We start from the raw sequence: 26074 nt of genomic DNA, 5'->3' as shown, positions 1-26074 counted from the left end.
GCCTCAGCTCACAAGGCCGGTTAGAGAGGCTGTATCTGTGTTGCGTTCAAGTCTGGGAGGAAGAAAGGGAGGGTTCCAGATTGTTAACCAGCGGCAGCTGGCAGCTTTATTGTTTTTTAATTAAATAACCCCCAGCCACAGGAGCACACACCAATCCCCCACCTCCTCCTCCTCACGAAACCTCATTAAGCAAGAGGACTACAATTAAGCCCGGAATCCACAGTTGACACTCCCACCATCCGTCTATTGCTTCTGCACAGGCTGTGGGCAAGAAAAGCAGCTCTCTCCTCGTTTCATGGGCAGAGGGTGATAACAGGGAGAGGCCATCTTTATTTGTCACTTAATGGGCAACCTGGCCCTTGCTTCAGGGCAACCAGATGCATCTTTTGTCCTTAACCACCTCCACGTGGATGGCTGCCCATCAAATAAAGCAAGACATCTGCCTGGAAGGGCCAATTTACCTCAAACAGGTGAGGACTTTGATTCGGAGAGCAAGGGAATTTTCCTGATGTTCGTTTGCCATGCATTTGGGCCCAATATGTCAGAAGTATTTTCACATGATTGGTGGTAGATAGCCGTCAGCATGCTTAACTGATTCTGCCTCCTCATTGCTAGGCTGGTTTCTGTTTTGCCCCTTGCTCTGTTCTGCCTTCCTCACTTGGGCTGTCTTATCCTGTACTTTACCCCTTGCCTGTGTTCTTTCCTTCATCTTCTTGGTCTGCCATTCTCCTCTTTCTGAACTCTCTTGCTTTCATTTTTTTTTCTTTAGACCTCCCCTGTGGTCATCTTGCTCCCAATTTCTATTTCAATAACGGCAGAGCCTATTAGTATAGGAGTGGTGGCTCCTCTCATTGATATTAGGAAACCAGTTTCTTAAGATAGGAAGAGACTCCTTTAGAAATTCTCCTTTACAGGGTGAGGCCTGGGGGAGGAAATGAACACGGAAAGGCAGAGCTGTTTTCTATTGTATAAGCCAAACTCCTCTCCCCACTCCCAGCTTGGGCAAAGCTCTGGTAATACTATTTCCAGCAAAGCCCCCAAACCCAGTGAAAATGAATTTATCATTTACATCATTTCTCTTTGTAGCTCTGACAATTCATATTACCCCAGAACCTGACATCTCCACTTTCCTCCAATTGATAAATAATCTCTTTTTGATTTCTGTAACTGAGAAACATCATAAGCCCACATACAAAGGAAGATTCATTGGTCTTTTATTTCACATGTGAGCTCCTTGAAAAATTGCGTCTGCGTTGCCATTTGGGCATTAATTCCTGACACACCACTTATCATATTTTGATTGTTTCCAAGAGAACATCATATTTTAACTCTTTGGGAATGATTTAACTGATCAAATACACGGCATCTGGTTGTTATGGTAACTAAAGTTCTAAAAATAATATAAAGAAAAGACCACCTTTAATTGAAATCACAAGAAGTTGTTATGGTAACTGGAATTTTTTAAAGTAACTAGGTTAAACTACATTTCATTTTATCTAGCACTGCACAAACAAATTCTGATTAAAATATCAGGTTTAATTTAATCAGTTAATTAATGTCACTAAATGTCATTTATCTTATAACTCTCATTTACATTCACTGCTGAATTATCCAACTTGCTAATTTATAACCATTCTGCCTTAAATTTAACATTCTAGAACCTGGGGCAAAGTGTGTAGTGACAGTGTGAAGCTAGGCTTGGATGTCGACCTAAGTTCTGACTCTGCCTTTTGTCAGCCTTCTGAACCTCTATTTATTTATCTGTAAAGTGGGAATGATATAACCAGCTCTACTTTTGCCACATAGTTGTATGGATCAAATAAAATTATGTACCTAAACATGTTTTGGTATCCTAAAACCTACTGTAAAGTAACGCATTATTGTTATACCACTGTAGAGGCAGAAAAATTCCACCTCCATTCTCTTAGGTTCCCAGCTGGGTTTAAGAGGTAAATTGACATAACATAGATTAATAGAAGAAAAGCATAATACAAATTATACATGCACGGGAGTCCTCAGAAGGAAATGAAGACCTGAAGAAGTAGTTAGAGTCAGTTACTTATACAGTGATTGGGGCAAAGAAGCAGCTAAACTATGCAAGAAAGCATAAAAGATAAGTGTTATTCTAACAAGGTCTGTACAGTATTCTCTTGGTTTTGATTTCTCATCCTGGGGAAAATGTTATATCTTTCTAGTATGGGGAGGGCATTTTTCACGCAAGAATTTCATCTTACATATGAAGGTCAAAGTGACCTTTTTGTACCTGCGTTTTTCAAGTGCCTTTAACTTAAATAGTCAACATGCCAGAATAACACAATTTAACCCCTTCGCCACATTCTTTTGTCCACACATTTCTTGTATGTTGAATTTCAAAAAGAAGCCATATGAAAATAAACTACAAATGTTTATGCTTACAACACTGACCACAGAATTGTGAATCTAGTGACTAAATTCATCAAGAAATTAAAATCTAAGAAATGAAATTATTCTTATACATTAAAACTCTTTAGAAAAATTGGAGGTGTCTTGAAGATAAGAATGGTAGAAAGGTATCAACCCTTCTTTGATAAACTCCCTTTAGTATCTTGCACATGGAAGGTCCTTGAATGTGTCTTTAATGAATTTACATTAACATACAATGTTTTAGTAGTGTGTTGCACATGCATGAGGACCTGTGCTGAGATAATAAACTCTTACAACATTCAAAATATTCCTGTCTTGAAAAGGGATGCTGACATGTAAATAAATAACTCTCAATCAAACTTCACATTTTACGTGATAGAAGAAGGCATCAGCCCTACAGGAAGGTGGTGGTGTGGGTGGATTTAAGAAAGAGCTGATGAGAAGGTAAACCCTGAAGAGTGTGACCAGGATTGGGAAGGTTTGGGAATAACAAGTATAGAGTGCACCCTTGACATAAGTAACTCCATCTTAGAAAAAGACTCCCATCTTACATTTCATAGGGCACTTTACCAACAGGGATAAGATGTTTTGCCTGATTTATAAAGACTGCATTCAACCAGATAAGGATATAAGCAAGCACACCCTTCCACTATCAGTTCTCACCAGAGGACTCTGTGGCCATAAACAGAGCAGGACTTCAGGAGTTCAATATGGCTGTCTTAACTGACACCATCTTCCTGTCACTCGTGGTGAACCCAGCTTCTCCTGCTGAAGACTCTGTCCACATCAAAGACTCTTCCTTGCAAGACTGAAGGACCTCTTGGCTCAAACCAGGAGATGCTTTTTGTTTTTGTCACTCCTCCTGGACTAGTTTGTTAACCCCTTTTTCCTATCCCCTTTCTCTTGATGTTAAATGTTACTTTTTTTGTTATGGGATGTTTAATCTATAGCATTTATATATTGATTAAGTATACTATTATATAGGGTTTGCAATATTGACTGCATTGCGGAGTGACTTGAGCCTGTGTGTCCAAGGCTCTGACCACTGAGTGAATGGAAAGTACTAAGGAGAACTGCCTCCTTGGGAACCATGTAGTCCATGGCTTTTGTGATTAAATAGCATCAGTGGAAGTCTGCCACTGTGGAAAGACACAGACACAAATGTGTGTGGACCTCGTTATCTCTGACCTTGCACCACTCATGAGACTGAAATTCCATGAAATTCCATTCAGTGGGAGCAGCGTGCATACAGGCTCACAGAAAGCTATCTTTGGTGATATCCATGAGAGACAGCCCTGGGCCACTTTGCCAACTAGCACTAGAAAAACTGGAGTTTAGCATTATGGACCTAAAAAAAAAAGCATTGGTTCCAAGAGGAAAACTGCAAAATTGAATTTAACAAATGTTTAAACATCTACAAAATGTAACATTGGACCAACTTCATTAATTGTCATGTTTACTACTCCTAAATATTTCATTACACTTAAAACAATTTGAAGGTTAAATTTTTCTCACTTTGCAAGAATTTCCAACTATGCAAAGTAATTGCCAAGAAATCATAGCCAATCTCAAATTAAATTGGTGATCTGTAGCCAAATTATTTCAAAAGCAAAATCACACTTTTTCTATCCAAAAAGTAGATGCACATTAATACATTTGCTTTGGTGTAGGGTGGAACCTCCAGAAGTAAGACTTCCAAGAGCCTATATAAGTTTTAATAGTACAGGAAAGTGTGTGTGTGTGTGTGTGTGTGTGTGTGTGTGTGTGTGTGTGTGTGTTAAAAAGTAAGCCTGGGACTTGAGAGGAAATGACATAGCAAAACAATGATCAAGACATGGGTATGTACATCAGAACAATGACAGTGCAAGTTGAATGAGAAGAAACAAAGCTGTATTATAGAAAGATTGGTGAACTGAGAGGAAGACCTGAGTTCTATTCCTGGCTCCATTTTCAAATGAGTGGCTGAATAAATTGCTTGACTTCCCTGAAGCTCAGTTTCACATACTTCAGTGCGGTAGGCAGCTATAATCAGCGCCAGCATTTCTCAAATGATCTTGCAATTTCCTCACTCTCTGGAAGCTGGAAGCAAAGCTGAGATTAGGTGGTAGCTTTCTCTGGTTTGCGTTCCTCCAACCTTTCCAATAGCTTTATAACTACCCAATCTCTTGCATTAAGCCCCTTTCTACTTGAAATGCCTGGCTCTGATTTCTGTTTGTCTGACCTAGCCCTCATTGATACACTATTATTGCTTTTATAGTTCTCATTATTCCAAGAATTATTCCCCATTGGTTTTAGGAACAGGATTTCGTCTTATACACCAAATATCCCTTAAACCAAGTATGGTGACTTGTGAAGAGATGGCAATACACCTTTGTGCTACTTCCTCCTTCTTTGTCTAGGGCAGAATTCAATTGAAAATCAATCTGGCTGAGCCAGAAAGGCGTTTTCATTCTCAGTATAGGGTTCCAATCAGCTACTATCAGTCACTAGGAGATGACATTAAATATGAAATCTATTTGTCATTCCTGACCCAGCAGAAGAAAAAGTTTGTTGAAAGAATGTATTAATGCATTAATGTAAAACAACCATTAACTTAGCTCTTTGCTCTTTTAAACACAGAACACTCATCTCTTAGCTTACTGCTGATAGCTGTGGTTGCTGTTTAGAAGTAAGAAAAAGTAAAAAATAAAGGCATAGAGAATTATGCAGAAAGTTACTTATTTTTCCTCAAATACAGGAAAGTAGAGAAGAATTGATGAGATGAGCAATATGAAAGTAAGTAGAGTGGTATTTATAATAATGGTGTGATTTTATAATATCTTACAAAACGTATCTCCAGTCCAATCTACATTTACATCCCTCCGTTAGTTCATGTCCCAAATATAGAAATGCACTACACAACGAAGAAAAGATTTTCCTTTTCCTTTTCTTAAAAACTAGAAATAGGATGTCGATAGGTGATACTTCAGTTAATGGCTTATAAATGAGGCCTATTAATGCAATGGCTTTTAAAATTTTTGTTTTTAATCATAGAATCTTTAAATCAGAAAAGTTCTCAAGGCGTCTGAGGCTCTAGCCCTCTGCCTTAACCTAAACGTTCTCAGACTAATGATCATCATTTCTTCCCCTCAGTGACTTGCTTCAAAGTAGTTAATTTCACTTTTATCTTTTAAAAACCCCCAACTTTGGTCACTGTTTTTCAGTAATTAACAAGTACGTTTTTAACTGGCTTAGTCATGTTCCCTCTCTCAATTGGATTTTTCTTTTCACTGGTTTTTAAAGGATAGCTACCCAATCTTGAGTTGAACTTTCCTTGTCAAGCCATCATTTCACCTACACCATTTTTATAGTTAGACCTCAAGTATCTGGACAAAGATAGTTTATTTTTATGCCATTTAAAAAATTACTTCTGTTAAAAAAATGTTCAAATCTCTGATGCTGTGTATTCCAGGTGACAGTAACATCACAGGCTTATGTATTAATATTACCTACTTGTACATGAATACTCGTAGAATGACTATGTTGTTAAAAGTCACTATTAGGTGATTTTCATTTTTGGCCATTATTGTAATTACTGGTATTAGAATTTCCCTCCCAATGAAAATAACTAGAAAGCAAGACACTTTTCCAGCCATTTTTAGACAATAGGCAATAGAGTACTATGATCCATAGTAGAAGGCCAAAAACAAGTGGAGCCCTAGACTCACAGTGACTTTTTTTTTTTTTTTTTTTGTTAGATGGAGTCACTCTGTCACCCAGGCTGTAGTGCAGTGACACGATCTTGGCTCACTAAAACCTCCACCTCCCGGATGCAAGCAATTCTCCTGCCTCAGCCTCCCCAGTAGCTGGGATTACAGGTGCATGCCACCATGCCCAGTTAATTTTGTAATGTTTAGTAGAAACGGGGTTTCACCACACTGGCGAGGCTGGTCTCCAACTCCTGGCCTCAGGTGATCAGCCTGCCATGGCCTCCCAAAGTGCTGGGATTACAGGGGTGAGCCACTGCACCTCACACTGGCTTTCTATCTGAGGGCATTTCCTGGCATTAAAAAGATATCTCTAGTCCAACGACATTTATATTTCTCCATTAGTACATGTCCCAAACATATAAATGTACTACACAATGGGTAGTGCATTTATATTTTTTGAATGACAGAAGAATTTAAATGTTAAATGCTATAATAAAAATTAAGTATCTTTGCCTAGATATTTAAGGCCTAACTCTAAAAATGTTTGTTGAAAAAAATTAATTAATGCATGAATGTAAAACAATCATCAATTTAACTCTTTGCTCTTTTAAAGACAGAACACTCATCCCTTAGCTTTCTGCTTTCCTTTCCCAGGGAAGGAAAACCCAAGCGGAATACAGTGGTCTTACTAAGTTTAAAAGATGGAGTTTGGAATTTGGGCAGGATGAGGTAGCTGGGATTTGTCTTATAAGAAAAAGTACTGGAGAAGAGAAAGATATGAAGAGAAACAACTCCAATAATGAATTCCAACTCCTCTATTGTCTTATTCTCTAAGCCTATTTGTTCTATATTTTCAGTGATTGTTCTAAGACCTACAATATGTATCCTTGACTTATTCTTGATATAGGGCAAAGCAGTATATAAAAAGCATAATATATAATGACCAAAAAGGGTTGTTCTCAGGAAGCAAGGTTGTTGTAACGTTTGAAAATCTATTAATGCAATTCTCCATTAACATAATAAGGGGGGGAACACATAAGAATCTCTCAACAGAAGCAGAAAAAAAACCCATTTTGACAAAATTTAATACCTCTTCTTGATAAAATCTCTCAGCAAGTTGGGAATAGAGAGAACTTTTTCAATACGGCAAAGGGCATATATTTAAAAAATAAAGGAGCAAATATCACTCCTAGTGATAAAAAATGTTTTTCCCTTATATGAAGAGGAAGGCAGGATTGTCTATCACCACTTATATTTAAGGTTGTACTGCAAGAGCTAGCCAATACAATAAGAGGAGAAAACTAAGTAAAAGCCATACAGAATTGAAAAGCAGTCTGATACATACAGATTTGAAAAAGATGTTTTGATTTGCAGACCAATGTATGTAGAAAATTCTAAAGTAGGTTAAAAAAGAAACTGGAACTAATAAGTCAAATTTATCAAGGTCACAGTATACAATATTAAAAATCAAACATATTTCTATATACTATCAATAAACAACTGAAAAAATAATTTAAAATGTACCATTAGACATATCAAAGGACATGAAATATTTAGACATAAATTTAACAAGTTATATGTAAAATCTGTACACTGAAAACCAAACACTGCTAAGAGAAATTAAAGAAGACATAAACAGATGAGGAAGTATATCAAAGATCAAATAAGAATTTTCCTCTAAATTGATCTTTACATCTAATGCAACCCCTATAAAAACCCCAGCTGGGTTTTATGTAGAATTGACAAGCTAATTCTAAAATTTAAAAGATCTAGAATACCCAAGACAATTTTGCAAAAGAAGAGCACATTTGGATGACTTATACGCTCTGATTTCAAGGCTTATTATAAACCTAAAGTAATCAAGACATGGTAATATTTTTGTGAGAATTAACATATAAATCATTAAAACAGAATGAAGAGTACAGATGCAGACCCACACATGATTTCCAACAAACATGCCCAAGTAATTCAATGAAAAAAGTTGTCATTTTAACCAATGATTGAATATTGGAAACAGGATGTTGATAAAGGAAACAAATTTTGACCTCTTCCTTGCTTGTACTTTGACCCTTTAGAGTTAATCTAGATGGATCATGTTTTTAAGAATAAAAGCTAAAAATTATGCCCTTAGAAAAAATATAGGCAAAAGATTTGTGACCTTAGAATCAGCAAAGATTCCTTAGACACAAAAAGCACTAATTATAAAAGAAAAATATTAATAAATTGGTCTTAATATTAACATTTTTTCTCTTTATAATAAAGCATTCTCAAAATAGAAGGATAAGCCACAGACTGATTGCTGATATTCATAATACGTATATCTAACAAAGGATTTGTAACCAGAATATATAAAGAACACATATAATTCAATCATTAGAAGACAATGCAATAAAAACTGGGCAAAAGATTTGAACCTATATTATATAAAAGAAGACATGTGAATGGAAAATAAGCACATGAAAAAAATCTATTTCATTAGTCATCGGAGAAATGTAAATTAAAAGTATAATATGATGCTACTACACACTCATTAAAGCAACTAAAATGGAAAAGACTGACATACTAAGTGTTAACAAGAATGTTGATATGGTTTGGCTGTATCCCCATCCAAATCTCATCTTAAATTATAGCTGCCATAATCCCCACGTGTCGTGGGAGGGACCTGGTGGGAGGTGATTGAATCATGGGGGCAGGTTTTTCCCATGCTGTTCTTGTAATAGTGAAGAAGTCTCACAAGATCTGATGGTTTTATAAAGAGCAATTCCCCTGCACACGCTATCTTTCCTGCCACCATTTAAGACGAGCTTTTGCTCCTCCTTCACCATCCACCATGATTGTGAGGTCTTCCCAGCCATGTGGAACTGTGAGTCAATTAAACTTCTTTCCTTTATAAATTACCCAGTCTCAGGTATGTCTTTATTAGCAGCATGAGAATGAACTAATACAGATGTGGAGCAACTGAACTCATAAAATCCTGGTGAGAATGTAGAATGATGTGCAGTCACTTTGGAAAACATCTTGGCAGTTTCTATACATTTACCATACAACCCAGAAATTCAGCTTCTAAGATTGGACCTGAGAAAATTTTTTTTAAATATCCATACATGTGTTCTTGTATGACTTGTAAACATGTGTTCATAGCAGCTTTAAAAAAATAATTTTCAAAAAAATTATGAGTGTGAGACATAAATCTTGGAGAGTGATGGAAATGCTTTGTCTTGATTATATTGGGTTACTAAGTGTGCATATTTATTTGTTAAAATGCATCAAAAAGTACATCTAACATGGGTTATATGTATGTACATTTTGTTGTATGTAAATTAGATCTCACTAAAGTTGAAATATCTAAAAAATAAAATATCCTTATCCTGTTACTCTCTCAAACTCACTCCTTTTCTGTTTTGATTTGTATATGAAGTCAATTATTTTGTATATAGCTAATATATCTGTGCTATGAAAAATCTTATATACATTATATATACATTATACATAGGTATACATTAATAGGGACATACCTTTCTGGGAGAACTTTAAATCATTATTTACATTACTGCTGTATTTTCTTGTATTTTTCTGAAAGGAAAATTCTGTATTGATCTTACCATATACCATTGAATACCCTTTACCAAAATTAATAAGGATAATTTAGGAGATGTCTGACCAGTCAGTGAGCAAAGTCTTCTCCTTTCCTTAAAGGCATGAGTCCTCAGCAGCCATTTTTTAAATCACACGACACCACCCTCCTGACCATCACTAATCAGTTCTGACTTAGAATTGTTTCAATTTGTCACGGCCAAAAGGACAGGATCACAGAATAGAACCACGACCACTAAGGAATCCGACCCCTATAAGTTGGGGAATTCCCTTAAAGGAGATATATGACTTCTTTGACTTTTGATATATGACTTATCTAGAATTGTATGTGTATCTGGGAAGAAACACCCACATTTTCTGCTGTTTTACCCTTTGATTGCTCAGGGCACACATAATTTTGTCAACACACATAACTCTAAAGAAACTCCTCTAGGCAGTCATAAACACTTTCCAACAAGAAGTAACCCAAAGACACACCAAGAGCAATATGTAGGTGCAGGAAGTCAATGGACCACTCCCTTCAAACCATGATCTCCCTCAGATGTGCATTTCTTCTGTACTTTTGTTGTGATTCCTTCTTCACTCTTTTCTTCAACCAGTGAATGAATCAAATAATTTTACCATCATACTTGATATATAGTAGTATGAAGAAAAGGAAGAAAAAAGATACAAAGAACAGTGATAGTTCCTAATCCAAGGGGAAAAGAGAAAAGGGAAAATGATGGATGAAATTATTAAGTCTTTGAACACTCTAGCAGCAAGGGCACAGAAACGGAAGCTATAGTTCTTAATGCTATTGGTGCAACTTATGACCTTCCTTCTTCATTATCTACTCCATCATCGTCTCACCTTTACTCAAAACCTTATCTTGCCTAGTTTCTTTGCTTGGTGTAGTTCTGAGTTCTAAGAGAGCCTATTTGTAGGTTATACCAGTTTTCCATTAACCTTTACCCTTGGCCATAATGATATAAGACACCCCTGAAATTCCTTGAATTCTATCCACATTGTACAATAGAAATTATTTCTTGAGAGTCAGCACCAACAATTTTAACTAACAGTGTATATCCCCCAGTCAAAGTAGGTTTTTAATTACCAAAGTACTATTGTGTTCACTGTAGAAAAAAATCCAGTGTAGAAATGCATAAAAATAAATCCTTACAGATGTAAATAAAAAGCAAATAAAAGAACGCAGCAAAATTTATTTTCTTATCCCTTCCCTTTCTTCCTCCCAGAAGTAGCCATTATTAACAGTTTAATGTGATTTCTTGAAGATTCTTTTTAACACATATACATGTATATATTTTGTGCCCCTCAATGTATGATGCCATGTCGAAGGCTCAGGGTTGGTTGCTATTGCTGCCTTTGGTATATGTTTACAAGTACTAAAATGGCCAAAGAGTAAACAGTGGGAAGTAAATATGCACAAGCAAAACACTTGGTTAATTTGGTTAATCAACTCTATCATAAGTAGCCTGGCCTTGGCCACTCAGCATGCTGTAAGCTCCCAGCAGGGAAGAAGGAGTGAGCTAGCAATAGGGGAAATTAACTGATCATCACATCCCATTGAGCCTGATTGATGCTGTTGTCTACATCTGAGGGATCTGATTGGAGGGAATGGGGTGAGGAGGAGTTGCAGGTGCTTTAGGACAGCAGCAGTTTTGGTTTTAGTTTATGGAGATTCAGCAAGGAGGATGCAAGGAATGTCAAAAACATTAAACAGATGTGGGGGAAGGGTTTCAGTCTATCTGGCCCAGATTCAGAGTCTGGCACTTGGCACTGGCTCTCAGTTGGTTCATTCTTATCGGTGGCTAGGTGACCCTGGAGATAGCAGGTACAAAGTAACATCAGTGTAATGCAATCTATAGATTTTTCACTACAGAGATTTAGATTTTAGTTCTTATTAAAGATTGTAAAATAGGTTTCTGAATAGATCTAGATTCATGGAAAAGTTTTGAATATGAGAGTTCCCATATACCTCTCACCCACTCACCCCTATGAGCATCTTACGTTAGTATGGTACATTTGTGATGATTAATATTGATATGTTATTAACTTGAACCCATAGTTTATTTATTCATATTTCTTCCATTTTTACCTAATGTTCTTTTATGGTTCCAGGATCCCAAGCAAGGTACTACATTAAAGTTTGTCATCTTATCTCCCTAGGCTCCTGGTGACTATGACAGTTTCTCAGACTTCCCTTATTTTTGTTGACCTTGACAATTTTAAGGAGTACTGATGAGCTATTTTATAAATGTCCCTCACATAGAATTATCTGATGTTTTTGTCATGATCACATTGGGGTTTGGGTTTTAGGGAGGAAGACCACAGAGATAAGGTGCCATTCTCATCGTATCATATCAAGGACACATTCTATCAGCATAACTTATCACTGCTGATGTTAACCTTAATGACCTTACTAAGACTGCGTCTGTCAGGTTCTTTCACTGTAAAGTTCCTCTCTTCCCCTCCCCGTCCATAATGTACACTTTGTGGGAAAGTCACTATGCACAATCCACCCTTAAGAAATGGGATTTATACTCACCTACTTGAAGGCAGAATATGTGCAGAAATTATTTGGAATGCTGTTTGGGAGATTTGTCTCTTGTTGATTATAAACAATGCTACTTTATTTATTTTGTTCCTCTGAAATTGTTCTGGCTGTGGCCACTGAAAGTTCTTTCAATTAGCCCTTCTGTTTCTCTGACATACCACTGTTATTGTGGCGTTTTTGTTTTTTTTTTTTTTCCACTTCTTTAATTTCTGTCACTACAAGATACTCCAGACCCATCTTGTATATTTCTTTCCTCAGGCTTGCAATAGTCATTTCTCCCAGGAGACCTGGTTCCTTTTATTGAAGAATGGAATTATAAACTAAATCTGGGTGAAGTATGCTTGTTGCTACTGGGGTGTCTTTCTTTCTACTCCCTCTCAACTAACAGAGGAAGGAAATAGATGTGTGCATACTAGCTCATATATAGACAAATATATAGACAAATATCTATAAATGTTTCTCTCTTTGTCTCTCATGTCAGCATGAGTTCACACTGATGTCTCCAACTCTTATCCATTTCCACATGGCTCATTCTAGCCTTCTGCCCTTGCTCATCTGGAAACCTCCACACTTCTATGTGGAACAACTTTATCAATTAGAGTATAGTGGTTTTGCGCACTTTCATTTGACCTTACAGACCCCACTCATTTCCAGAGTTACTTGGGTCAGTATCTTTCCCCCTACCCTCTTCCATGATGTTTGACACATTGGTAATGCTGTTATATGCTTTTGAGATGCAGCTATTTTGTCATTCCATCCTAGGATGCCCCATCTGCCTAATGATTTGTGTTGTTGTTGTTAAATCCACATACATTAAGGTTCACTCTTTTTGTGATAAAGTTCCATGGGTATTGACAAATGCATCATGCAATGGAACCACCCTTACAGTATTGTTACCGGCAGCGAGTCTGTATGGGTCTGCAGCGACCTCAATTCTCGCCTCCTCAGAAAAAAGAATTCAACTGAGGGGACACAAGGCAGACAGAGAGACCAAGGCAAGCTTTAGAGCAGGAGTGAACATTTATTAAAAAGCTTTCTAACAGAAATGAAAGGAAGTACACTTGGAAGAGGGCCAAGCAGGTGACTTGCAAGATGGAGTGCCCTGTTTAACTTTTGACTTGGGGTTTGATCCGTTGGCATGCCTCTGGGATCTTGCATCTCTTCTTCCCTGGTTCTTCCCTTGGGGTGGGCTGTCCACATGCACAGTGGTCTGCTAGCATTTGGGAGGGGAGGCTGTGCAGTGTGTTTACTGGACTTGTACACGTGCTCCCTTGAGGCATTCTTCCCTTACCAGCTGAATCTTCCTAGAAGGTCATATACCAGTTAAACTCTGCCAGTCTGCCTCTTAATGTGCATGCTTGAGCCCACTCACCCAGCTCCTGAGATCTTATTAAGAAACTGCTGATCACCAGTTTCAGGTTTCCTCTATTGGGAGACTGCCTTGCCCTGGCGCCAGCTATGACCAATTATTATTTTAGAGAGACAGTTAATAACCACCTGACCATCAGCTGACAGTCACCTGACACTCCTGGTTGGGGGTAGGGAGGAGGAGCCCTCTCCTACCCTGCTTATGCCTGACTAGCTACCTACTGTAACAGTATCATTCAGAATAGTTTTACCATCCTAAAAAATCTCCTGTGCTTTACCTATCCAGCCCTTCCCCACTGGCTCCCTGCAACACTGGCAACCACTGATCTGCTTACCATATCTATAGTTTTACCTTTTCCAAAATGTCATGTAAATTGAATCATGTAATACATAGCCTTTTTCAGGTTGGCTTCTTTCATTTAGAACTTGCATTTAAAATTCATCCATATTTTGCATGACTTGCTAGCTCATTCCTTTTCATTACTCAATAATATTTAGTTGTATGGGTGTTCCACAGTTTGTTTATCAGCTGACCTATTGAAGGACATCTTGGTTATTCTGGTTTTTGGCAATTATGAATAAAGCTCTCATAAACATTTGCATGCAGGTTTTTATGTGGACATATGTTTTCAAATCAGTTAGTAAATATCTAGGAGCACAATTGCTGTTTGGTATGGTAATACTCTGTTCAGCTTTGTAAGAAACAGCCAAACTGTCTTCCCAAAGTGGCTGTAAATTTTGCATTTCCACCAGCAATGGATGAGAGTTCTTGTTGCTCTGCATCCTCACCAGCAGTTGGAACTGTTAGTTTTTTTGGATTTTAGTCATTTAGCAATAGGTATGCACTGGTGTTGCTTTCTTGTTTTAATTTGCATTTCCCTAATGATAAATGATGTCGAGCATCTTTTTCATATGCTTATTGGCCATCTGTATACTTCTGTAGTGAAGTATCTGTTTCAGATCTTTTGCCCATTTGTTAAGTAGGTTGTTTGCTTTCTTAATGTTGAGTTTTAAGAGGTTTTCATGTATTTTAGATACAAGTCCTTTATCAGACATATGTTTTACAAAATATTTTTCTCCCAGTCTGTAGCTTTTTTTTGTTTCATTCTGTTCACACTGATTTCACAGAGCAGAATTTTAAAATTTTCAAAAAATCCAAAATGAAGAAGAAAGGAGAAGACTATCACTGTAGCTCTAGGGGTAGAATTGGAATCCAAGACTTTTTCTTCGGAAGAAGGAACATAAGAGGCATGGGTAGATTTTATTATACACTGAAGTCACCATCGCTCTCAGCGTCAACCTAAACTTTCCTCTTGAAATGACATTCTTCTCATAGTCACCTCTGTCGTAGGGCATTTGTGATATGTACTATTCTCATCATTGTTAATTTGTTTTTTTTAATTGTAGTGTTAATTTTCTCCTTGATTCAATAAATGAGAACAGGAACTATATTGTATTGATGCATGATCTTTTTATTTTTTAGTAGGTGTTATATTAGTATTGAAAATAAAGGTATATTTTATAATTATGCATATCAACTGATTTATATTTTTATTAGCCTGTCAAAAAGAGAAAGAGGTATGTTAAAATGTCCCATTGATATTGCACTTCTGTCCATTTCTAATTTATAGCAGATTTCACTTTTTTATTTTGATATAATGTTATCTGATGAATAAAATTTCATGACAGTTTTATATTCATTGTAAAATATCCTTTCTGACAGGACATCTTTACCTCATTTAATATTTCTACTTTAATTTCTATTATATTTGTTGTTAGTATTGGAATTCTTTCATATCGTATTTGCCTGATATGTTTGCCACATTTTAATTTTTTAATGTAATTTTTAATGTATTTTTTATTTAGTAATTTTGTGGGTCTTTGGAAAATGTCACATAGATGGATTTCCCTTCTCTTATACAATCTAAAGATATTCTCTTTTAAAGAAGGGGATTCCCCCAATTGCATTTATAGACTTCATGAACATATTTGATCATATTTCACCACCGTTTAAAAAATTTCTCCTTATGTTTCCTTCCCCTTCCTTCCTTCCTTCCTTCCTTCCTTCCTTCCTTCCTTCCTTCCTTCCTTCCTTCCTTCCTTCCTTCCTTCTTTCCTTCCTAATGCCTTTTATATGACTATATGATTTTTACTTTTACTTTCTCTTTTTTTTTTTTTTTTTGAGACGGAGTCTCGCTCTGTAGCCCAGGCTGGAGTGCAGTGGCACAATCTCGGCTCACTGCAACCTTTGCCTCCCGGGTTCACGCCATTCTTCTGCCTCAGCCTCCCAAGTAGCTGGGACTACAGGTGCCCGCCACCACGCCTGGCTAATTTTTTGTATTTTTAGTAGAGACGGGGTTTCACCGTGTTAGCCAGGATGGTCTCGATCTCCTGACCTCGTGATCCGCCCGCCTCGGCCTCCCAAAGTGCTGGGATTACAAGCGTGAGCCACCGCACCCAGCCTATTTTAAATCTATTAATTGTTACTTTAATTTAGAAATCTACTTCAACCCAGGGATGGCCAGTGTGTGATGTCATTCTCTCCTTTTCCAGTGAAGACAGTATAAATGAATCAGAGCAGTTTCCCATTGAGCCTGATATGACCCCAGCAAAGCCCTAAGGCAGTCATTGCCAATTAAGAAGGGCTGAAACACAAGCTGAAATCTACTTGCCATTCTTACTTTTTTCTATTTATTGAGTTAAGCCGGTTGATCCCAAATGTTGCTGCACATTGGAAATGGCAGAGGAGCTTTCTGGCACCCCATACCGATTAAATGAAACCATGGGAGGGTGAAAGCCAGGCATCAGTGGTTCATAAAGATCCCCAGCTGATTCCAATGCACAACAACATTTGACAACTATTGAGTTTAAGAACAATTTTAGGTTGTGCTTAAACTCAGTAGTTTAAGACTTATCCTACCACCTCTCTGTCATCATTCATGTAATCAAAACGTTAAGTGAACTTTTTTGCTCTCCCTCTCCCTTTTCTTCTTTCACTTCTATCTTCCCACCCGCACTTCTTTTTTCCTTCCAAACATTATATATCTTCTAATTTAAAAATGAGTTTTGAAATTGGCATCCACTTTTAGAATAACATTTACAAAAATTAATTTGGATATCTCTCAATTCTAAACGGTTCAATGTTTGCAGCCAGATGGTTTATACAATTATCTTCATATTTCGAAACTTTGAAAATTTTGTTCTTTCTCTCAGGCATTTCAATTACGGCTTCAAATAATTTTTTTTCACATGAATGATACATTGCATATTTGTGAGTACTTTCTTCTGTTGCCTTCACACACAAAATTTGACTAGGTACAAATTTCTTACATGATAATTGTTTCTTTTTTCTTTTCTTTTTTTTTTTTTTTAATGGGGTTTCGCTCTGTTGCCCAGGCTGGAGTGCAATGGCACAATCTCAGCTCACTGCAACCTCTGCCCCACCGGGTTCAAGTGATTCTCCTGACTCAGTCTCCCAAGTAGCTAGGATTATAGGCATGCACCACCATGCATGGCTAATTTTGTATTTTTAGTAGAGACGGGGTTTCTCCATGTTGGTCAGGCTGGTCTCGAACTCCCGACCTCAGGTGATCCGCCTGCCTTGGCCTCCCAAAATGCTGGGGTTACAGGCAGGCATGAGCCACAGCGCCCGGCCATTGTTTATTTTTAAAATTCTATAGACATAAGTCCACTGTCTTCTGGTATGTCGAGTTGCAGAAAAGGTATTTGAGGTCAGTCTTACTTGTATTTCTTTTAATCTATTCCTTTGTTTTGACAAGGGGCTCATAAATCCCCTTCATTCTTCTAAGTTTTCAAGTTTGGCCAGGATGTACTTTCATTTGGGTCTTTCAAAAATCATTTTGCTTCGATGTAGTGGGTGCTTTCAATCAGTAAATACAGATCTTTTTTTCAGCTCAGAAATGTTTTTCTCATCTTCGCTTTGGTTTATCTTCTATTTATACTGATCTGAGAACACCAGTGATCTGTGTTTGCTCTCCATTACATATCTTCCATATCTATCCTCTGTTTGCCATTTAAATCTCTTTGATTTTGCTTCTGCAATCCAGGAACACTTTTCAAGTTTAACTTTCATATGACTGATTCAGGGTTTCACAGCGTCATTCAGATTTTTTCTAACACTCATGTAAATTACATTTGTCCATAGCATTTTATACCCAAAGCTTTATTATTTTTGTTTGTTTGTTTCTTTGTTCCATTTTTAGGGCACCCTGTTCTTGTTTCATGTATACAAATCTTTTATATTTTGAAAGATACTCATTACAGTTTACTTTTTAATATTTTCTTTTCCCTGCACAATGCCTTTTTCATCCAGTTTCCTTTTTTCTCTTGTTTTCTCCTCCCCCATCCCCCACCATACTACCTGCTTTTCTTGGATTTATGGAAAACCTTGATTGTTTGCTTATATTAAAGAGCAGAGGGCTAAACGGCTGCCTGAAACTCTGAGTACCTAGATGCAGACTATCCTCTGTGAATCACTGCAGAGTGCTTACTATTCCCATTGTCAATACAGTGATCGCTTAGTATAAGCAGGGATTGGTCCAAAACTCCTGTGGAACCAAAATCCACGGATGCTCAAATCCTTTGTATAAAATGGAGTGTAGTATTTGCATATAACCTGTGCACACCCTCCTGTTTACTTTAACTCATCTTTAGATTACTTATAATACCTAATACAATTGAAATGCTATGCAAATATTTGTTATATTTTATTGGGTTTTTTATGTGCACCTTTTATTTCCTGAATATTTGCGATCTGCAGTTCATTGAATCTGTGGATGAGGAGCCACAGAAAAGGAGAGCCAACTATATGGTGGGGGCTTTCAGCACCACGGAATGATCATGTCCCCCAGAGAAGACTCATCCATCTCTTTCATGGGAAATAAAGTTCCCTTCTGGGAGCCAATGGAAGAAGAAACTAGTGCTCAGCAGTCAGTATGCAAACAGGTACTTAATCTTCCTATTTTTGGTACAAAACCTGAGAGGTCTCCATTGTTGTCTTCAAGCTGAGAGTTTCTGTTTTACCCTGTCTATAATATAAACCTCCAGGCTTCTGCTAGGGAGAAGAGACAGCATCCAGTGGCAGTCTAAGGGAGAGGGAAGGCACAGAGATCTAGTTTCTTCCTAATTTTCTCAATCCTCCTAAGTTTTTGTCCTGCCCTCTTTCATCCTGGCTTCCAGAAGGACTAGTGCTGCTAATTTCTGAGTCTCTGGAGGGGGACTGTGGTGTAAACTGGGTTGGTTCTCAGCTTTCCCTACCTATAGTTGAGGATTCCACTCGCTTTCTCAGATCTGTTAAGTCTGTTTCCATATGTCTGTCTATTTTACAGCATCAAAATTTTGCCACTATTTTCTTTGCTTCCATTTTCTGTACCCATGTGGACTGCTATATGAAAACAAGACCAAACAAAAATCTCTCTATTATAGTGTTATAAGGGTTTGGGGAGGGAACAAAATTAGATGTGTTTGTTCAAAGCTCCATCTTTACCTGGAAGTCCCATTTAGATCTTTTTAGATCTTTGGGGCTCCTTGTTAATTTCACTAATCTGAATTTTAATTTCACCTTTAATCTGAGTTATCTTTCTCCTTAAGCTCCTGATTTCTAGTGGCCTGTCTTTTGGCATTCTTTCAAGGATTCCCAATGGTTTCTTGATAGTCTTCTTAATCGCGTCATAGATCATTTTCAGAGATGAACCCCCTTGAGTCAAATATTTCCATTTCTTTCTGCTATAATATGTTTTCACCAGTCTCATTCATGCTTCTAGTATCTTTATTTATGCTAGAACATGGATAAATATATCCAGACTTCATGTTTATCAAGACAGGGTGAGTGAATTACTCTCTTTGCCTAGCTGTTTGATGGTTGAACTCCCTTCTCAGATCTTGAGCTGGAGGGAAGGTTGACACAAACATCTTCTAGTCTAATTTTCTATCTCTATCAGAGTTTTTAGGGTGTCACTGCTCTATCAGGGTGTCATTTCCTCCATCACCTACTGCCTGGTTATTTGGTACCCAAGTCGGCTTACTGCTTGAAAAACAAGAGATTGTGTTGCTGCAATGATCGTTATCTGCCTATTTTCTCCCATAGACTTTACCTATGAGGATTTTAAGACCTTCCTCTCCCAGCTCATCTATGCTGCTGCCTCTCCTCCCTCCTACAGTCCACTCTATCTCACAAATGCAGTTGTTTATAGGGGTTTTCATTCTCAACATGGATGTAGAAGGATAAGGTGGAAAGGAAGGGCAAGGCCAACAGGCCTCTGCTCATTTCATAGAATGACATCATATAGTAAGGGTGGAAAAAAAAAACTACTTAGCTTTTCTAATTGGACCATAAAAAACATCTTTCTTTATAAAAAAATCATCTCTATGAAACCTGAGTAGATGTTTCTCATCCAGATCTATTTGCTTAAAATTTACATCAAATTTTTTCTAGATTCTGGCATGCGTTTTCTTGCCCATCTTAGTTTTGGAGCAGAAATCTGAGCTTTTATTTTTTCTGTGACTTCATGAAACACTTGCTGTACTTCCCAACTCAGCATATAGGCTTAGTTCAAAAGCTCATCCCCTCCTGGTCACAAGATGATGACACCTTTCAGGGTATGTCTTCTTACAATCAATCCAAAGGTAGGAAAGGCAGCTTCTCCCTTACTGTGTCTTTTTATCAGACGGGAAAATCTTAACCAGGAGCTTCCCAGCATCCTTCTTTTGGGGTTCCATTGGCCATGATTAAGCCATATGACCAGGGGAGTCTGCAAGAGTCATTATCTAGCATTTTCAGTTTGTGTGCATGTGATGGTGGAAGGAGTTATTTGTAGTAAGGGTAAAGGTAACAAGGAATGGCTGTTACATAAGCAACAAACAGTCCTTGCTATCAGCCTATGAAAATCATTGCATTCTACATAAGTATCTTGTAGTTCCTGACTAGAACAAATCAAAGTCATCTTTACGTGAGAAAGATCTGTGTCATTTCCATACCTGGTATAGCCCTCCCCCTTCGTGAGCAAGATCAACATAGACCTTGTCAATCATATAATAAATCCATTTTGTTTCCAGTTTTATTCAGGTTTCTAAGAAGCTCTGAGACAAATTTATGATCCATCACTGGTAAGTAAGCATTATTTCTCATGGTCTACATTTTCTAAACTTCCAGTTTCATTGAACTTCCCCACCTTAATTTCCCCTAAACTCTTCTCATGTAATCTTATTTTATTTCATTTTGACCCACTGTATATATTTTCAAGAGTATTCTTACATCTTAAGTCCTTTTGGAACAAGGCCAAGTCTAAATAATAATTAATTAACTACTGATGTTTTTATATCCTGGTATTAAATTATACTCGAGAATTGGGACTATGTTTTGCTGATCTTTATATATCCTATGTTTCCTTGTCTATAGTAGCACCCAATAAATGTTCATGGAATTGAATTGATTCATCCCCAGGGCTACTCGAGTCCACCAGTCCTCTAAATGTGGTCTTCCTTTTATTTTCTAGGGGATTTTAGGATTACAGGCATCAACCAGTTGATCTTGTATGCACAGACAGATAACTGGAAACCAGTCCTTTCCATCCATGTGGTTCAATGTGTGAATTCTTGGACCAGCCTGAGATTGTTATATCAAACAAATGCTTACAAGTATTGATCTGCTTTGACTGAATAGCAGCTCAGCCAAGCCAGCACACAGCTGCCAGAGTCACACTGGGCCACAACAGCTGGAGACAGACATAGGAAACTAGAAATCATTCAGTTGCAGCCCCTCCAAACCATGTTTGACATGCTATTTATCTTCTCCCACTGAAACTCTCTCTTTCCAAATAAATGAGGGTGGGTGATAGCTTGGGGGTTGTTTACCTTCTACTGAACAAACAAGTCTGAATTAGGAATTAGAATCAGTGAGTCTAAAATGATGAACACGCTTACCCTAGCATTACTTAGAAAATGGGAAAAATAAATTAGATTACTACTTGGAAGGACTCATTGGTTTGGAGAGCAGCAGGGACTTAATTGCAGGTCTAAGGCAGCACAGCCTCCGTTTTTCTTCAACACAGTCTACAGCTTTCCTCAGAGCAACAGGCAGAGAGTGGATTCCTTAGAGAGTACTGTGATTTGCAGCAAGCCAGCAGAGACAGGCAGCAGGACAGGACCTGCAATTTGCTCTCTAATGACATGGTGATGTCACATTTTCATGGGCCCTGGGATTACTACCTAGCACCTTGTTTCAAACATTTGCTGTCTTGGAGAGCTCCAGGGCACATCTTTCTGTTCCATGGGATGTGTCAGAAGCAGCATCGTGACAGAACTGGTGAAGTGAATGAAAGTGTTTTCGTTTCTCAGGCAGAGTTAACAGGAAGCTTTACTCCATCAACAGCTGTCCTTGATACGGTATCTTTTTGTAGAATAACATATAACAACATAATGCAGTTTGCTTGAAATTCTAATTAAAATGAGGTACTTGTCTCCTGCTTCAGCCAAATGAAATTATGGAACAAGACTTACAAGCAGCAGGGACTCATTTCAACAGTGCAACTAGCCTGCAAAATCAGAGTCCCCAAGCAACAAACAAAGTCAGCTTTCAGAATTATGGGACTTAGAGGGTCTACTGTATCCACTAAAAGCATGTGTGTGTGTGTGTGCGTGTGTGTGTGTGTGCATGATTGTGTGCACAGAGCAGAAAGCTAAGGCCTCTAAATAACATTCACATAACAGTCGTAGAACATATGTTAATATTGATGTGCAATATAATACAGTAGAAGCTTCCTATGATGCCAGCCTCCCGTGACAGGGCTCAGGCTGACCTTTTAGGTAAAACCACCTTATAATTAGGTCCATTTGTTACTTGAGATGACTGCTCTGGCTGAGACCCAAGGTCCCCTGGTTGCACATTGCCTCATCCATACAATAATGATGTATTAATAAGGAATGGCATTCTTTGCTGCTACATAGTCCTCTGTGGGACTTCATTTGTTTAAAACCAAACTCTGTAAGAAACCAAAAGGCAGAAAGAAAGAGTGCACGAATCCATGTCAGCTCATACCAGAAGAGTTTGTTATAGACATGGCAAAAATATCTTGCAATACAGTTTACCAAAAGTAATATGCACTGATATTATATTTATATATAAATATATTTTTAAATATATTTATATTTATTTATATGTTTATATTAAATATAATGTATATTTAATATCATCTAGCATTATCTATTATATTAAATATAATATGCACTTATCATATTATAAACATATTATATTTAATATATCATATTAAATATAACATCAGTGCATTATATTAATATATCATATTATAAAATATTAATATCAATATATCATATTATTAAATATTAATATTAATATATCATATTATTAAATATTAATATAAAATATATTAATATATCATATTAAATATAATGTCAGTGCATATTATATTTAATATCAGAGCACCTTCTAAATGCCAAACACTGTATAGCTTACCCATTGCTTCTCAAAGAATTTCCTGACATACCATTATCATTCCCACTTAACATATGCAGGAGCACATTTTAAAGGGTTAGGTAACCTGCTCGAGGTCATGCAGATAATAAGTGGCAGATTCAGGGTTGGAATTCAGGCAGCCTATTCCAGATTCTAAGCTCGTAAATACTAATTCCAGTAGCCAGCATGTATGTAACCCTTACTTTGTATGGGGCCCTAGGTGTTTTGTATTTGTGAAACTCATTTAATCTCCACGTTGATTTTCTTACGTAGATACTGTAATTAACCTTATTTTTATTGGTGCAATTAATGAAGTATACAGAGGTCATGTTACATGCTGAAGGTCATGGACTTGCAAAACGGCAAGGAGGAGTGGACCAGGGACTATATTTTAGCTACGATGCTATTCTCCTCTCCATGCCATCCTCTGCCCGAAGGTCTGCTTGAGCAGCGTTTTGTTGGTTTTGAATTTCAGTGCTGTTTTTGTATCTTTCTTATTAAAACCACGAAAAGCCCTTTTTTTTTTAATAAAAGGGGCTACTCACAAGTATCCCTTTGTATTTGTCTCTGCTTCTCTTTTGGGGACGTCAGCTGGCAGCTGAGAAAACAAATTTTAATTCTTTCATTGAGATAGGCTTAGGGCAATGGGGATATTACTGGTCATAGAGATTTGGAAACCATTCCTCTTTTATAAGTCCCAGGTGGTTTGTTGGGAGTAAATGAGTGTCCTGCCTTAGCTATTACTCAGGATAATAGGACAAATATTTCCATCCAAATCTGAGTGATCGAGTGCATGAACAGTTTTGTTACAACAGCTGAAAACTAGGAAATCAAATGAGGTAAATTGATTTTAAAATAAAAGTGTTCCCTTAGAAGGGTCCCCCAGATGTGCAGAGAAACTGGTGCCAGCAATCACCCATAATACAAAGCCAAAATCTCAGGAAGAGCCAGCGGTAGACACAGCCCTGGCCACAGAGGCCGTGGGAGGTGGGGCAGGGAAAGACAGGTTTCATCATTAAGCCAGAGGACTAAGTGATAAATTAGATTGGACATCTACATCAGTGTGTGCTTAGGGAATGCCAGTTCATTTTAATATTAACCTGTAAAAATGTAATTAACAAAACATAACTCCTTGCACAAACCTCTACGTTATACAAAATAGACGGAAATAAACAAGAAATACTGTCTGCACCGAGTTTACTTCTTGAGACTGAACGCAGATGTAGATCAAAGGTTGAAGAAGCACATATCATCAGTGGCTTTTCATATATAATATGTATTTTTAGAGATGAGGTCTTGCTATGTTGTCTAGGCTAGTCTTAAACTCCTGGGCTTAAGTGATCTTCCCACCTTAGCCTCCCAAGTAGCCGGGACTATAGGCGTGTGCCACCACGTCTGGCTGATCTTTTTAATAAACAGATAAAAACACAGATAAAATTCAAAACCAAAACCAACAAAATGTAGCATATATATATGTGTGTGTGTATATATATATATATATTCATCTGAATATTTTTCTTCTCAGGAAATCTTTCTGCAAACTGCTGGTTACTGTATTCCTTCTCTCAAGTTGTAGAATTCAAGCCATAACTGGATTCATTAATAACTATGGCTTATTGGGCACCTACTATGTGCCAAGTGCTTTTTAGGTGTTATCATATTTATCCTCCCAACAACTCCCAAGAATCCGTAATATTATCCTCATTTTATGAGCAGGAAATGGAAGCTGAGTGAGGTTTGGTAACTTGCCCAGGGAGCTAAGTGTTTGGACTGCCTGGGATATAAACTCAGGGTTGCTTGATTCCAAAGTACTGAGCCTACTATCTCTAGGAGAACATATTTGAAAGGATGCCCTGACTATGAAACTGCAAAACCACTGGTGATACAGCAATATCACTGTAATATCACTGGGTAGCCCTTTTGGAAGGGGAGTGGCTGTAGTTACTAAAATTGTGAAAGGAATTCTACACTAGAAATGCATGCTAAGGTTGGGCACAGTGGCTAACACTTGTAATGGCAGCACTTTGGGAGGCCAAGACGGGTGGATCACGTGAGGTCAGGAGTTCGAGACCAGCCTGGTCAATATGGCAAAACCTTGCCTGTACTAAAAATAAAAAATGTAGCTGGGCATGGTGGTGCACATCTGTAGTCCCAACTACTAGGGAGGCTGAGGCAGGAGAATTGCTTGAACCCATAAGGTGGAAGTTGTACTGAGCCGAGATTGTGCCACTGCACTCCAGCCTGGGTGACAGAGCAAGACTCTGTCTCAAAAAAAGAAAAAAAAAGAAATGCATCCTAAAGACATGCTTGCACATGGACTCCAGAATGTTCTGACATTTTCCTATTTCTGTGTAAAATCGGAAAAATGTAAAAAATCATAATAATAGTCAACAGAAGAATATGCAAATAAACTATGATTCATCCTTAATATGGAACATTGGGCATCTGTTAAAGAGAATGGGAGAGTGCTGTATCTACTGATGGGGAAAAAACCTTCAGGTCATATTTAGTGGTCAAAGCGAGTTGCAGAACAATATGCATGATATGATCCCATTTACATTTTTAAAAGATATGTACATATGTACATGAATATTATAAAAGCATAGGATAAGAGCTGGAAGGAAGCATATAATTTCCTGGGATGGATGTGAGAGTTTAGAAATGATGGAGACGGAGAAAGGGCAAGGGAATGAAGGATAATTTTCAAATTTTGCTTTGTAAGTTTATATGAGTTTGATGCTTTTAGAATGATAAAGGACTCATTACTTACATAATAAAAAAGAAAGAAGTGAACATTTTAGCAATTGTAGTCAAATGGCAAAAGTGTGTTCGTGTTTCCACAAATTTTTTTTTTTTTTTGAGACGGAGTCTCGCTCTGTCACCCAGGCTAGAGTGCAGTGGTGCCTTCTTGGCTCACTGTAACTTCCGCCTCCCAGGTTCAAGCAATTCTCCTGCCTCAGCCTCCTGAGTGGCTGG

General features: G+C 37.6%; 1 long non-coding RNA gene across 1 annotated transcript; it reads left to right on the top strand.

The window, feature by feature from the left end:
• The first annotated feature begins 248 nt into the window (after positions 1-248).
• Positions 249-22903, top strand: LOC102117727 (uncharacterized). Its single transcript, XR_001484067.3, has 4 exons — positions 249-470; positions 18389-18573; positions 20683-20733; positions 21123-22903. It is a non-coding gene; the product is annotated as an uncharacterized lncRNA (long non-coding RNA).
• The last annotated feature ends 3171 nt before the right edge of the window (positions 22904-26074 follow it).

Source organism: Macaca fascicularis, chromosome 12, assembly GCF_037993035.2.
Source record: "Macaca fascicularis isolate 582-1 chromosome 12, T2T-MFA8v1.1".
Taxonomy (NCBI): Eukaryota; Metazoa; Chordata; class Mammalia; order Primates; family Cercopithecidae; genus Macaca; species Macaca fascicularis.
Note: the sequence above shows the minus strand (reverse complement) of the source record. Positions and strands in the feature narration are given on the sequence as shown.